The sequence below is a fragment of the Ptychodera flava genome, chromosome 13 (genome assembly GCF_041260155.1).
Source record: "Ptychodera flava strain L36383 chromosome 13, AS_Pfla_20210202, whole genome shotgun sequence".
Lineage (NCBI taxonomy): Eukaryota > Metazoa > Hemichordata > Enteropneusta > Ptychoderidae > Ptychodera > Ptychodera flava.
The window spans coordinates 3272720-3286329 of NC_091940.1; positions in this window are offsets into that span (position 1 = coordinate 3272720).

The following is a 13610-nucleotide window of genomic DNA, read 5'->3' on the forward strand; positions in this document are numbered from 1 at the left end:
TTTTGTATCGGGTGAAGTACAGTGGGAGCCAGGAATTGGGGTTCCGACAATTTGGTTCAGCTAACCCCAGTTTCTTGCTCCCACTGTGCTTCACCTGACACAAAGTCAAGCAAATGAAGACCATCACATAATTTTTAGGGTTAGGGTTAGTTAGTTCATGTGATCGCGGCAATAATTCCTTCTCATTCCGGGTACAATATGTCCCCTCTACGTTTTATTCATAAAATTTGTTGTCATGTACAAACTGGCCCCAACGGCAATGGCCATATTGACCCCTTTTCAATATAGCCGTTGCCAAAGACGGCACACAGTTACATAACAGAATTGAGAGTTCATTCAAATGCAAATAATAATCAATGTGACGGTCAAAAAATCTTTGTATGTTTTCATTTGCATTACTTCTTCTACAGACTGAAAATCACACCTGTACATTAGTTCAAACTCTGGTATTGATTGGTTTAATTTTAGTCCACAAATTTTTTTCCTTTATCTTTGCGATCATGCCTCCCAATAGATTTTTAGTCAGGCTGTATTATGGAAATTTATGAATACACGGATGTAAAAAAAACAACTCTATATATAATGAATTCAAGTTCCGGAAGTCCAAATACAGCTTGAGTCGACACAGTGACAGACATTTGGTGATTGGAGTCATTGGTCGCGATATTTGTGCTTGCTTTTTAATTTCTGTTGACCGGCGTACGTAATGCCAATGCTTTATCGAATTGTTCCTCCAGGTTACAGTATTATTCTGATGAGTGACAGGGGCCTTATTCTTGCTGGTTGTCCAAGTCTCCTCAGTTCTCTCATTTCACCGCTAATCATTGTCTTCATTTTGTGGATCCTAAAACCTTCGCCCACACCAACACCTTTGAAGGCATGTGGATGCATGCCATGCGAACTTGGATTGGCTTCACATCTTCCGACTTATTTCCAACTTATCTTTATGAGTTCATGTGGCGGAGGCGTTTCGGCGATAAAGCTATGGCGTGGTTTTACTTGTTCAACATATTTCAATTCTCTGTCCTTCAAGTTTACAGTCAGTCCTCTTCATCGATTCATTGCAACTCTGCACATAACACAATATTATGCAAAATGTTTTGAGACGGTCTAAAAACTAATATCACGCCTAAGTTTACAACTCAGGAGGACACTGCCGCTGATGTGTGACACTTTGAATGCACAGCCCGGACAAAGTTCGTGCTTGTGACAGTGTATGGACCTTAAATTATTATATTTGCAGCGAATTTCGTTTGCTTCTGTACTTAATTCACTTCGTCGATGGGTGGAATTTTTGTTATTTTCGTGGCGTATCCAACGAATTGTTGTTCACGTTTTCATCTACAATGGCAATGAAATATTGCATTTCATACATTTTGAGTGATGAACCACTTTTATATAAAAGTGTATCCTGTCGAAAACGAAACACACACCTTTCGTATTGTAAAAAAGGCAGCAAATGACAAATTCAATAATAAATGTCAAAAAGAAAGTTTTCAAACATATAAAAACATCCTAAACAAGTAACCCTAACCCTAACCCTAACCTAACATTTTATACTTTAACTGTGCAAATAAACAAATAATATGAAAAATATTCAAACAATAACAAATCTGCACATACAGCAAACACGACAATGTAGAGATAAAATAAAGACAGGCAATAAAGCAATCAATGCAGAGGCATAAATTCAATAAAAGAAGTAAAATGCGTAAAAGACTTTCAAATCATTACAAGTGAACATTATAAATTAATCAGTTCCTGCTTAGCATTATCATCCTAACGTTTATATTAAACATTGCATCCCTTTCTCGCAACTTGCTCTCGTGGAGTACAGGTTATAGGTAGTGCTTCACATGCTGGAGGTGCTGGGTTTGACCCCCGGCAGCGGTATAGTTGTTGTGTAAAAAAAAGTAACTAAAAATAACACTTCTCTCCCTTGTCATTAATCAACCATTGCTTCCACCTAGGTATCAGGCTGGCTGAAGAAGTGGATAGAGTAATAGGATACTACAAAATGAGGGAAAGGAGTGAAGATAGAAAAAAATTGGGACCCTTCTTTTCAATCATTTCCCCCTAAGTTTCCAAGCCCCCATTCCTAACTCTTACCCCCAAAATAATTTATCGCCCCTTTTAGAACGTAACCTTTGACCTCGTTTCCATTTGTCAGACACGTAAGCATGCATGTATATATTGCGGGGGGGAGGGGCATGAAAAAAAGCAGGAAATACGAGGGCCACAGATTTTCTCCATAATTTAAAAGGAAGGGCCATGGAAAAAATCACAAGGAAAAAAAAAATCCTTCAGGCCCCCTGGAAATAAAGTCTGAACATTCCCTTATTCTTTAAAGTTGAATAAAACTTTCTTTCTGCTTGTGTTAGTCAATCAATCGAAATGTTTTTGTTTCCCATTTGATTAAATCATAGACAGTCTCAATTCTCCCGTCCATGATTCGATATTTACTGACTCATTCTATCTCTTTTTTGTCAATCAATAAAAGTAATTTGATCTTCAATATTTCATCCCAATTGACAGATGTAATATCCTAGCCTATACTGTCATTAATTCCAGACCAACGTACAAAGACTTTGTCCATTCATTCAAAATGTTTGATGACCTTAGACTTAATTTCACTTATCAAAGCAACTACAACCTTCTCAGCTCTTGTATTTATTTTCTATTCGTATTATATTACAATGCCCTGCCCGTCACATTTTGATTGGTCGAGCTTATAACCACGTGACTGACCACAAATACACAGTAATTGTTTGTTTACATGCCCGTGAATATGAATAATAAGATTAAAAACTCAACGTATCGTAACTTTACTCCTCAAACGTAAATCATAATCGATCACAAAATCAAATGGAGCACTTGTAGGTCAAGTTGAGATACTTTTTTCTGAAAACATCTCTGGATTTGCCAATTTTTTACAGCACGCGTGACAGTGCGTCGCGTATTGCTCAGTTTCTGTCGTTCGCTCCCTGAAATTTTCGGAAATTTTGACGGTTTTCATGGGTTCGCTGATAATATAATGGAAAAAAACAGACTCCGCTCTGACCATTAACGTTTATTTGTTAGCATGGGCGAGCATATGTGGCCCCCAAAATGAGACAACGTTTTATATGAGCACACTACACGACCGGTCGTACGACTCAATTTCTGTCGCGAATGTTCTGTATTAGGCGCCGTCATGACAGATTTAAACGCGCATGCGTGATGAGGTAATTACCACAACGGTACGACCCATCTTTTTTACCATTGACCAACCGGGTGTTCTTTCCGACACCAGAAGTTGGGCGAATTTTAACTAATTTTTTCATTCAGGAACCTTCCACGACCAGTCGTCATGTTGTGGCCTTCAGTAGCGTTGGTTTTCCCTTTAATTTTTGCTCCACGACCGGTCGCAGGTCGTGGCTTGATTATTTTTGTTTTTCTTCCCCACGACCGGTCGCAGGTCGTGGCTTTATGCAAAGTCGATTATTATAATATTGCCGTTCTTTTCCACGACCGGTCGCAGGTCGTGGATTTTTGCAAAGTTGATTAATTTTGCCGTTCTTTTCCACGACCGGTCGCAGGTCGTTGCGTGATTATTTTTGTCCTTCTTCCCCACGACCGGTCGCAGGTCGTGGCTTGCAGTAGAGTTTTTTCTGTGATTTTTCTCCATGACCTGTGCTTGTCGTGACTCTTAGTTTTTGACCTTTTTGCTCCACGACCGGTCGCAGGTCGTGGCTCTTAGCAGAGTTGTGTTTTTCCCGCATCTTTCTAGCGGCTAGTAGTTTTTGACATTTTTCCCGGCATTTCTTCTCCACGACTGTATATAGCCCTGCGTACGATGCTGTGTGTTCCGCTACAGCTAACCGCCCCGCGGGGCGGTTAGCTGTAGCGGAACACACAGCATCGTACGCAGGGCTAGACTGTATACTGGTCGTAATGGATATGAAGTTAGATTATATAGTTCAATCTTCTTGTATTTCTACACGGCTTCAGCCATGCACACGTCGCTAGTGTTGTGGGTGTCCCCTTAGCAATAGCGGATGTAGCGCATGCGTGAAGCCGGCAATGTTTTATGGGTCAAGGTCAGCCTACGTACGCAGTCGTTATAATCGGTCTGGTCAGAGAAAATCATTACGATTTGAAGTCGTACAATTAACAAGAAATGACCGTAGCATAATTGTTTTACATTTGATTTAACAAGAGAACAACTTTCAAAAAAACACTACACAACTTTGCGATGTGCAGATGGCCTAAAAGCATGGGTGTCCATGTACAGCCTGAGTGATATCTGGAGGTTCGAACATCGCCGACAAATTCACACTTCAATATATTACTTTTCGGAGTTCATTGCTGAATGTTACGAATGAAATATTCTTTTAAACACAGTCTTACTTACCAACATCAGATTTCTTTCTAACATTTTTGTCCAGCCTTTTCATTAATTTTTTTGCCCGACCTGATCTTTCATTACTTTTTCGACTCGGACAATTTGCGTAATTATTGCATATTGTGTCGTGCATCAAGTCATATGACCGTACCGACATCGATAAAATACGATTCTCTCATACCCCTTTCCTTCTCAGATGGAAACCTAAGCATTCAGACATTTTGCCTATCCTAATCTGATGTCTTAGATGTAGGGACTCATCAGTTTCTTTGGTCAGGGACCCTATGTTTGATTTTGGTGAAGGGGTCACTGTGTTTTTGAAAAGTTAACTGGGTAGAGGAGGGAGTGTCTGTGTGTTTTTGAGACTGGCTCATTATCACGAAAAATGCATCATACCAACCAAGAATTCGATCATTTAGTAGCATTTTAGGGCCCTTCGGGCGCATAACTTTACTGTAACCAGAGATAAATATCAAAGACGGATATTTGCAAATTCACTCTCTTTTGCAAGCGTACTGATTTTGAAATCTGCAGTTTATATACAAAGGATAATCCTCGACAGAGTTTTCTCTATGAGTCTTAGCAAGCAACACGCAGGAATATTATATTTCACAATTCACTGATACAAATGGAAATATGAGTATGACAAGATATTTTCGTTGTCATTGATGTACCCCAAAGGGAAACTGTTCTCTTCCCTGTGTCAATAAAATGCATTTTATCATGAGTAAAATGACAATAAACCAAAGGCAGTTTTTGCCATAGCCGTTTTTTATGGTTTCAAAGGTTGTGTCTATACATACTCATTTACAGTAAGTAGGTATGTGTCCATCCACATCAAAAAATGCAGCGCCTTCGTGGTATTTGATGTGCAGGTGTACCCAAGCAGGTGGAGATGTAAACTTGTTCAAATGTGCATTTTGTGTCAAAAATAGGCAAATGATGTAAAAAAGGCTGAATCCTGCAAATTGCTAAAACTCTGTAACCACAAGCAAGACTGATAAACCACAAGCAAGACTGAGTTGAAACTTGGCATGCAGGTTTCGTTTGATAACCTGATTAGGTGCGTTCAGGTTCTGGTGAAATTTGCATGATTGTATTTTTGAGGTAATTTTGTTTTCGTTTTGGTCAAAAAAATTGCCCTTCGAAAGCTCTGGTCAGATTGCTTTGAAACTTGGCATGCATGTCCCTAAGAGTAACCTGAGTCAGGTTTGTTCAAATTGGGGGGGGGGGGGGTGTATCATTCTTAAAATTTTATAACGTTCCCCATTTTTGGTTGAAAATAGTTTCATCTCTGAAATTGCTTGTCTAATTTTGTTAGACTGGTATGCATGTTCCAAGGGGTGACCTCAGTCAGCTTTGTTAAAATGATGGTGAAGTTTTTTTATTTGTATTCTTTAGGATTTTTTTCCTATTATTGATAAATATTATTCTATGTCTGACACGGATGGCATTCAGCTTGACTGTCAGTTTTAAATTAAATTTTATTAAGGGTCATTGCAAAGGGAAATTGTCAACAGTAATTGCAGTAAGCATACCCATTGTCAAATCGTCATGTTGGTGAATTGCACTTTTGCATGTAAACATTTAAAACAATTCATTAAAATTATTAATTTGGTCTATTTCAAACTGCTATAACTTTACAAGAAATTATGTGATTCTGAATGATTTTAATATTTTTGCAAATTCCACCAGTTTAATGATCTAGAAGTGAACATCATCAGACATTTTGATGATATCAAAATATCAAATGAAAATATATCTGTGCTAAAATGTTATCATAGTCATTAAAACAATACACACTCTAAAGCAGTGAGTAATTTAAATGAATATATATCATTGTGTCTAGTTTTACAAGAGTTGTGTTTGGCCAAACCCTCTGGTCTCAAGAAAAATACTCATACTCAAAATGCTATTCAGCATGCTTGATCACAACTATGACATACAAGTAACACTGGGGCCATTGTATCTACACTGCCAGTTTGCTACTTCTGCACCATTTGTTTTATTCTTGTGGCAAAAACATTTTGGTCATAGAAGACTGCATAAATTTGCCACATGAGAGGCTTGTAGCTTATGACAAGCTCTCATACTGTGAACACTAATGAATGCCGCAGAAATGTTCTGTACCTGTTGTAATATACACTTCACTTTGCAACCAGATTTTTAGAATTCAATTGATGCCTTATTTTATTTCTGGTGGTAAAAGTTTACCATCCGAAATGAAAAAGTATTTCTATCCTGGAAATGTCATGCAGGTTATTCAATAAAAACTGAACAAACATTTCTTCAATGTAAAAACTATCAGGAACATCGTAAAAAACATCTTGATTTGTGAAAATAAGAACCCCTGAATGCCGAGAAAGCTGTAATTGCCACGCTTGAGATCATAAACTGGCTAAAAGTTGCTCAAAGTGGCTACAAGATTTTTATTTGGTTAATCAGTTGGCTAATCATTTTGGTGACTTAGGGGGAGCCCTGAGTACGGCAGTCTATCTGTTAGTCAGATTGTCTAGAAAATATATCTCAAGTATCTTAAATAAACCTCATATACGTTGGTTGCTTTGTAGCTCATATCTGGAATTGTAACCTAGGTAGCTGACTCCAGTGACTCGCTATTTTCAACAAAAAACGTAGCATGCAAGTAGCCAAAGGTTGAGTCTTCAAGAAGTTATTGCTGCAGACCTTGTAAACAACCAACTTTTTCATTTGCAAGTATGAAGGGTGACATAAATATATACACACACACACAAACAATTTTTATCTGTATAGATAGCAAACTTGGCTGCTTAATATAGCATGGTCAGGCTACTAATTACGAAATCTTACATCAGATTCAGTTGATGTAAGTAACGTATGCTGTGAAAACCAGATATGAACTGAAAATGCTCACGTTTCATTATATGTTGCTTCAGTATATATTGCGTTTGTCTGTGAATTTAAATTTTTGCCATGTTTATGAACCTGAAGGGATTTTGTAAGAGTAGACTCTGCTGAAAACCAATTTTCACATGTTACCTTCGTCTTCATTTATATGTAATTATAGACAATACAGGGACCAAATATTCTCTACATTAATTCCATGCAATACAATGCAAAGAACAGAACACCCTTACTTTGGTATGGTTGATTTGATTGTATTGCTGTTTTTGATGTACCAAGCCGCACGGTGGTGTATATGTGTGTGTCTGTTGCAACAGATAATGCCGAACATTACATACTTCGATGGACAGTGCATCAAAAAGTGTTCAAAACACTTGACATTATCGAATATTACAAGCTATAGGCCTACAAGAGCTAGTGTGTTCTACCACATGTAATCAAATACATGTATGAGCAAAGTGTCATTGACACTGTTTTTCTTTCCGGGAGCCAAGTTATAATTTGTTTTCATACACCTTCTTTCAAATTATTTTTTCGTGTTCTGTAATATCAACGCTCCCAAAATTTAAAAGGCTTAAAATAATGTTGTACTACCAAGCGTTAAGACTGTTGAAATAGCTTGAATATATATGTATAGGCCAAAATGAATTTTAAACCAAAATTTCATGAATTGGCAATAACATGTCTGCTTTATTTATTTGCATGCTATATTGACTGACAGAAGTCTGGGGATTTCTGTCTTTCATATACTGAATAAAAATCATGTCAACTAAACAGAATGTTTATAATATAACTTTAAAAGTACACACTCACCATTTTGACTAGGTTGGGACCACCCTGTTTTCAAGGGCTGTTAGGGGGGGGGGGGGTTTTTATTTTCTTCAATGGGGATCAGCCATTTTTTGATGTCCTATTAATAATCCACTAACCCCAGGCCGAAGAAACTAACCAGTCCCTATGGTAGTCCACGCCTTGAAATTCAAAGAATTTGGCACTTGCCAAACTTTTTTCAAGAAGACTTTAAACTGTTCCCTCTTCAAAGCAAGAATAATATCAGGGACCACCGTGCAAAATTTGATACAAGAGAAACAAATACCTAATATTTCGGGACACGTGAAAATCAAAATGACCTCTGTATGTGTGTGAACTCTGTGAGAAAAAATAGCATTTTCAATTTTAATGAAGCTAGTGTAAACGTTATTTACTCCATGAGCTTCTAAATGAATCCCCACAAGTGGAAGACCAAAATATACACACCTTTAAGGGTCGAAATATCTGCCATGGGGCATAATTAATATGAGGATATGATAGGACTTCCAAATGTCAGAAAGTTGTGTAATTTTTGTGTCTTTTTCGTTCCCTAAGTAAAAAAAACATGAAGGTAGACGATCACATTAACGAGGATTCCCTTTCTCGTTAATGTTCTTCTCCAATGGATTTCATCGCATATGATACTGTTTCCCCAATTCCGAGGTATGTCTACACTCTCCCATGATCATCATTAGATCTATGCTAAGAAATATTATAGGCGATGGCATCCATTAGAACTATGACAAGAAATAAATGTTATATAATTGTGACGAACTTAATTTGCGTTTTCATGTCAGACCTATAGAGTTAGATGAGAGCTGATTAATGCTCACATGTATATAAATGAGAAAGCACCGCAGGATTTTACTATTATTACTTTTTTTGATTTTCTCATTTTTTTCTGTAAGGCTTTTCTTTCCTTAAAGGGAGTTGTGCATACATCATTAAAGTTAAGGGACCGTTCAGTTTTTACGGCCGGGGGGCCGGCAAAATCCAGGGGGGTCATCGTAATTTTGGAATCCGCAACGGGGGGTCATCGCTTTTTCACTGGTAGGAAAGGGGGGTTCACCACATTTTCAAAAACATAATACCTACAATAAAAGTTCACTTTATGCCATGGCCATGATCGATCTTTTTACCGGCGGGCCGCCTTCGGCGGCCCACTACTATAAATTGACTCTATGTAATACCCCATGACAATCTTAACGGCGGGACGCCTTCAACAGCCCTGTCCAGTAAAGTTTACTTTATGCAATGGCCATGATCGACCCTCTTTACCGGCGGGCCACCTTTGGTGGCCCACTAGAATAATGTTGACTTTACGTAATGGCCCATGACCCTCTTAACCGGAGGGCTGCCTTTGGCGAACCACTCCAATAAAGTTTACTTTATACAATATCCATGGACATAAGTTGTCTATGGAAATGAAGTTAAAAATTGCCTTACAGTCGTCCTAATTAACAGACGTTTGCATGGATGTGGCTGAGAAGTTTGTGCACTGGCATCTCTGCTACACGAATACCGGTAAAGTGTGCCGCGTACTGGAGTTCAAATCCAAACCATGCGGGTAAATTTGACATATGGGTTTTGGTTATTTTCAGCCGGGGAGGGGGGGGGGGTGGGAGTAGTAAAGAAAAGGTGTATAACTGGGATACTTACCTGAAAAAGCTACAAGGGAGGGAGGAAAATCTCCCTCCTCCAGAACATTTCGCTACACGTTCCAATAGGTGTCAGTAACCGTGGAGCAACCCCGGCTTTGTCATTGATATAGCTAACAGATGGTTATCTAAAATTAATCCAGTGAGACATGAAAGCTGCTGGTAGGTCACCCTACATGAATTGAGGGTGACCTCACGTACGTGGACAGTCGGCACTGACGTCACTCATTGACAGATTACTCATTGTACCGGAAACTGACGTCAGTTTTTCCTGGTATTTCAACATCTGTATAGAAAGAAATAGCCACATTTCAATAATGGCTGGAGACTCTTCAACACAGACTGGCACTTTCAAGCTCTAGAGAGATGGATTGGAGACCAGAAGCCCTGAATGAGTGCGTGATATAGTTATTGGAACAACACTGGCGTGATCAACAGAAGTTAGTGGACCTTGTACGGTAAGTGGTTGGCCTCTACAGTGTACATGTAATTTATGTGCAGCTACATACCCTACCGGAACCGTAGGGATGTTGCACAATACCCCTATCGGAGACTTTCCAGTAGGGACTTTCGCAATACCCTTCCAGTTGCTTAGCAACTTGTCATGTGATTTCAGAGGTCTGAGTCTCTACAGTTTTCAGAAAATCGTTCGATAGGTTCTGTGGAATTTTTTCTTAACGACTCTAGTTAACTTGTTCACCCGATAGATAAAATTTTAGTAATTTCCTCTGAACTTAAAATATGACGAAAGACCATTACTTCAAATAAAATGAGACGTTTCATATGAATAACACTGATATCTAAAGTGTTCACTCTTTTATCTCTACGTACAAATGTAGTTCCTAAGTCGTTCTCTACTCTATTCCCACCAACAAAACATTCAATACTCATTTCATTGCGATCTTTATCAATACTTATAATAATATCACAAGTTGTTCTGTTATCTGTTTTCATAGCATAATATCCAACCAAATCGTCAAACTCGTCTCCAGTAGCTAACTTTACACATCTAATGAGAACTGTACCATGTTGAAGTATTTTCATATTATCAGTCATCTGTTGATTTACAGTCTGTAAAGTGAGAACAGCTGCCTCATCACCGACACTTTTAAGACCCAGTTTCTTTAAAGTTGTGTCCCAAAATAATCTAACTGGAACTCCGCTAGCATTGTATGAACAATAATTCTCCCCATTATTTATCCACCTTCTTAGTGTATTATCTGCCTTCATTATTGTTGAAAGAGGTTTGATCTTGAGGTGAATCGGTATACCGAGTAGTTTAATGTATGGATTCGTAGGAGTAAGCCAACTACGAAAATCTAACAACTTGTATTTGTTAACATTGCTATCAAAATAAATCACATTCGGAGTCCCAGGAAGTTCAGCCACACCTCCTGCAATTTCACTATCCAATATATCTAAGATGTTACGCGGTACGTTATAAGGCATGAATTTCTGACTATCTCCATCCCACGTCAGTGCAAAAGGAGTAGGATCATTCGAAGCCTTTGTGGCGTCAATTACGGTTTCATCAATGTCTGTAAGTTCAGAAAATTCTACAGCATGCTCGTGGGGCGCCGCGGCTAAAACGAAATATTTCTCGCGGTCCTTGTAACGAAGGACGTAATCCTTATTATGATTAGCAGCCATCTTAGTATTATTGTTAACTTTAACATCACTCAGATCTTCAAGCTCAAGATTTTGCATACGAATTGTACCTAGACCGAAGCCACTTGGATCAGACATAATTATGCTATATACAGTGAAAATTAAAATAATACCTTGTAATATACACAACCATGGCTTCAGCTATAGGAATGACAGTTCTCGGTGCTGTATTAAATGCAACGGCATTCACAGGAGGAAATATTATCGGACAAAAGCTTTCCGGTAATGGTGAGGCTCTTATTGAAGAAAAGGTCCGACATGATAAAGCATTAGAAAAATTTGAACATGATCGCAACGTCTGGTCAGAAAAAAGATTACTACAGGCTGACTGGGAAAGAGAAAATCAGGCAAAGGATGCACATGCTGCGGCAGAATTAAGAGATACAGATGCAGAAATCCTAGAAGAAGCAGAAGCGGTGCAAAGCCGTTCCGAAGGGCCAGTTCAATTCTCAGATTATTATCAACCCAGTCCTGAGCAAAAGAAATATGAAATGATTTATATTGCTGGAGGATTGGTCGTGGGATGGTTTATCTTCCGATAGGGTTACACCGGTAGGGGCCCGCTTCGGAACTACAATAATTCAATACAAAAGCTAGTTGGCCAGTTATTGAAATCGATCATGTTTCCATCCTGATCAGTTATCCAGATACGAATTGAATTCATCCAATCTCCCCCTTTTCTCAATGGCATAGAAATTGCTCCGTTTTTAAAATCGTAAGTAACCTTTTCACTTATTTCTTTTGTATCCCGAACGGGAAGTATTTGTAAACAGTCCGATAATTTTCCCTGTATGTATTCACCAGAGCCAAATGAAACATAATTTCCAGTAACATCAACGACATCTGAATGAACTATATATTTAGTGACTGTTAAGAAATCTGCTCGACCTGGACTCATAGTACTTTTTATCACAGGGTTGTCCTCAGGTTTATCTGAAAAACCGACTACGTTGGCGAAGCTACCTGTGGCATTGAAATAGACTTTAACATCTTCAGCCAAAGTTAGATAAACATGGCCTGTTGGCAGATGTTTTTCAAAATTAATTTTCTCTTTCAACCCGATTGCTTTGTTTAACGTATCAATATTGTAGTTACCCGGACGTATTGATTTTGTCGTCTTATTTTTTGGGTCGCCCCCTTCCTGATATTTTAGTACATTATTCGCCCTCGTCACGTTATGCCATGAATTATGGAGTCCGCACTCTAGCAGTCTTATCTTCGTAAACTGTGATATGTCAATGCAAGGGTAAAAATTAACAGTAACCGGTTCACCTGTTTTGCTTACAATCCAAATGATCATCGTTGTACGTTGTATGTATATATTACTAAGTATAAGTGTTCGATGAATAATATTATTATTCCGAAGGTTCTCATTACTAAGTATAATTTTTTTGATGAATAATATTCCGAAGGTGCTCATTACAAAGTATAAGGTTCTGCAGGAATAATATTTTTCTGTTCAAGGAGATCTTTGGTCGCAACTGCGGCAGCAGTCGCACCGCCTAATTTTGCCAAGCGAGTTAAATTTGGTCGACTTGGATCGCCAACCTCTATTTTCAGAAATTTGCTGGAGATCATTAGATATCCCATCGCAAGTCCTGCGATTACAATACCATCGTACATTGTGTTTACAACTGTTTTAGTATCCATGATTGCTGACTAGTATATAAAATAGAAAAATAAAAATAATTATGGAGTAGTTGGAGATTAGCTATGGATATTTTTAACAGGTTTAACATTAGTCATAATAAATAAAATTATGTATTACTCCATCTCATACAATGTAGAGGAGCTGGAAACCTCCCCTCCCCTCCCCCTCCCCTCCCCTCGGAACTGTTCTGGAGGGAGCTGCTACGGGCTCTGTTTTTTTCGCTTTCTGAAGCGGTTCATCTTTCCGGACGGAACAATAATGCCGAGCACGCCCCCAATATAGCCCTAATGCAGTCAATGAAACTCCCACAATTCCTAAAACAAGATAACATTTATTATACCATTTATTATCACACTGTTCTTTCATTGTAGGCGATAGGTCTATACAGTTTGCTTCAGTCGCTACCGCATCAATCCCCTCCCCCTTCATTGCTTGACGTTTCTTCTCCCTGTTTTGTCTGTTCCATTCCACTAATTTCTTCCCTGCAGCAACTCTCCCTGGATGCTTCGGCGGTAACACCACTTTCTCTATGTTGCGCTGTGTCGGAGGTGCCGGT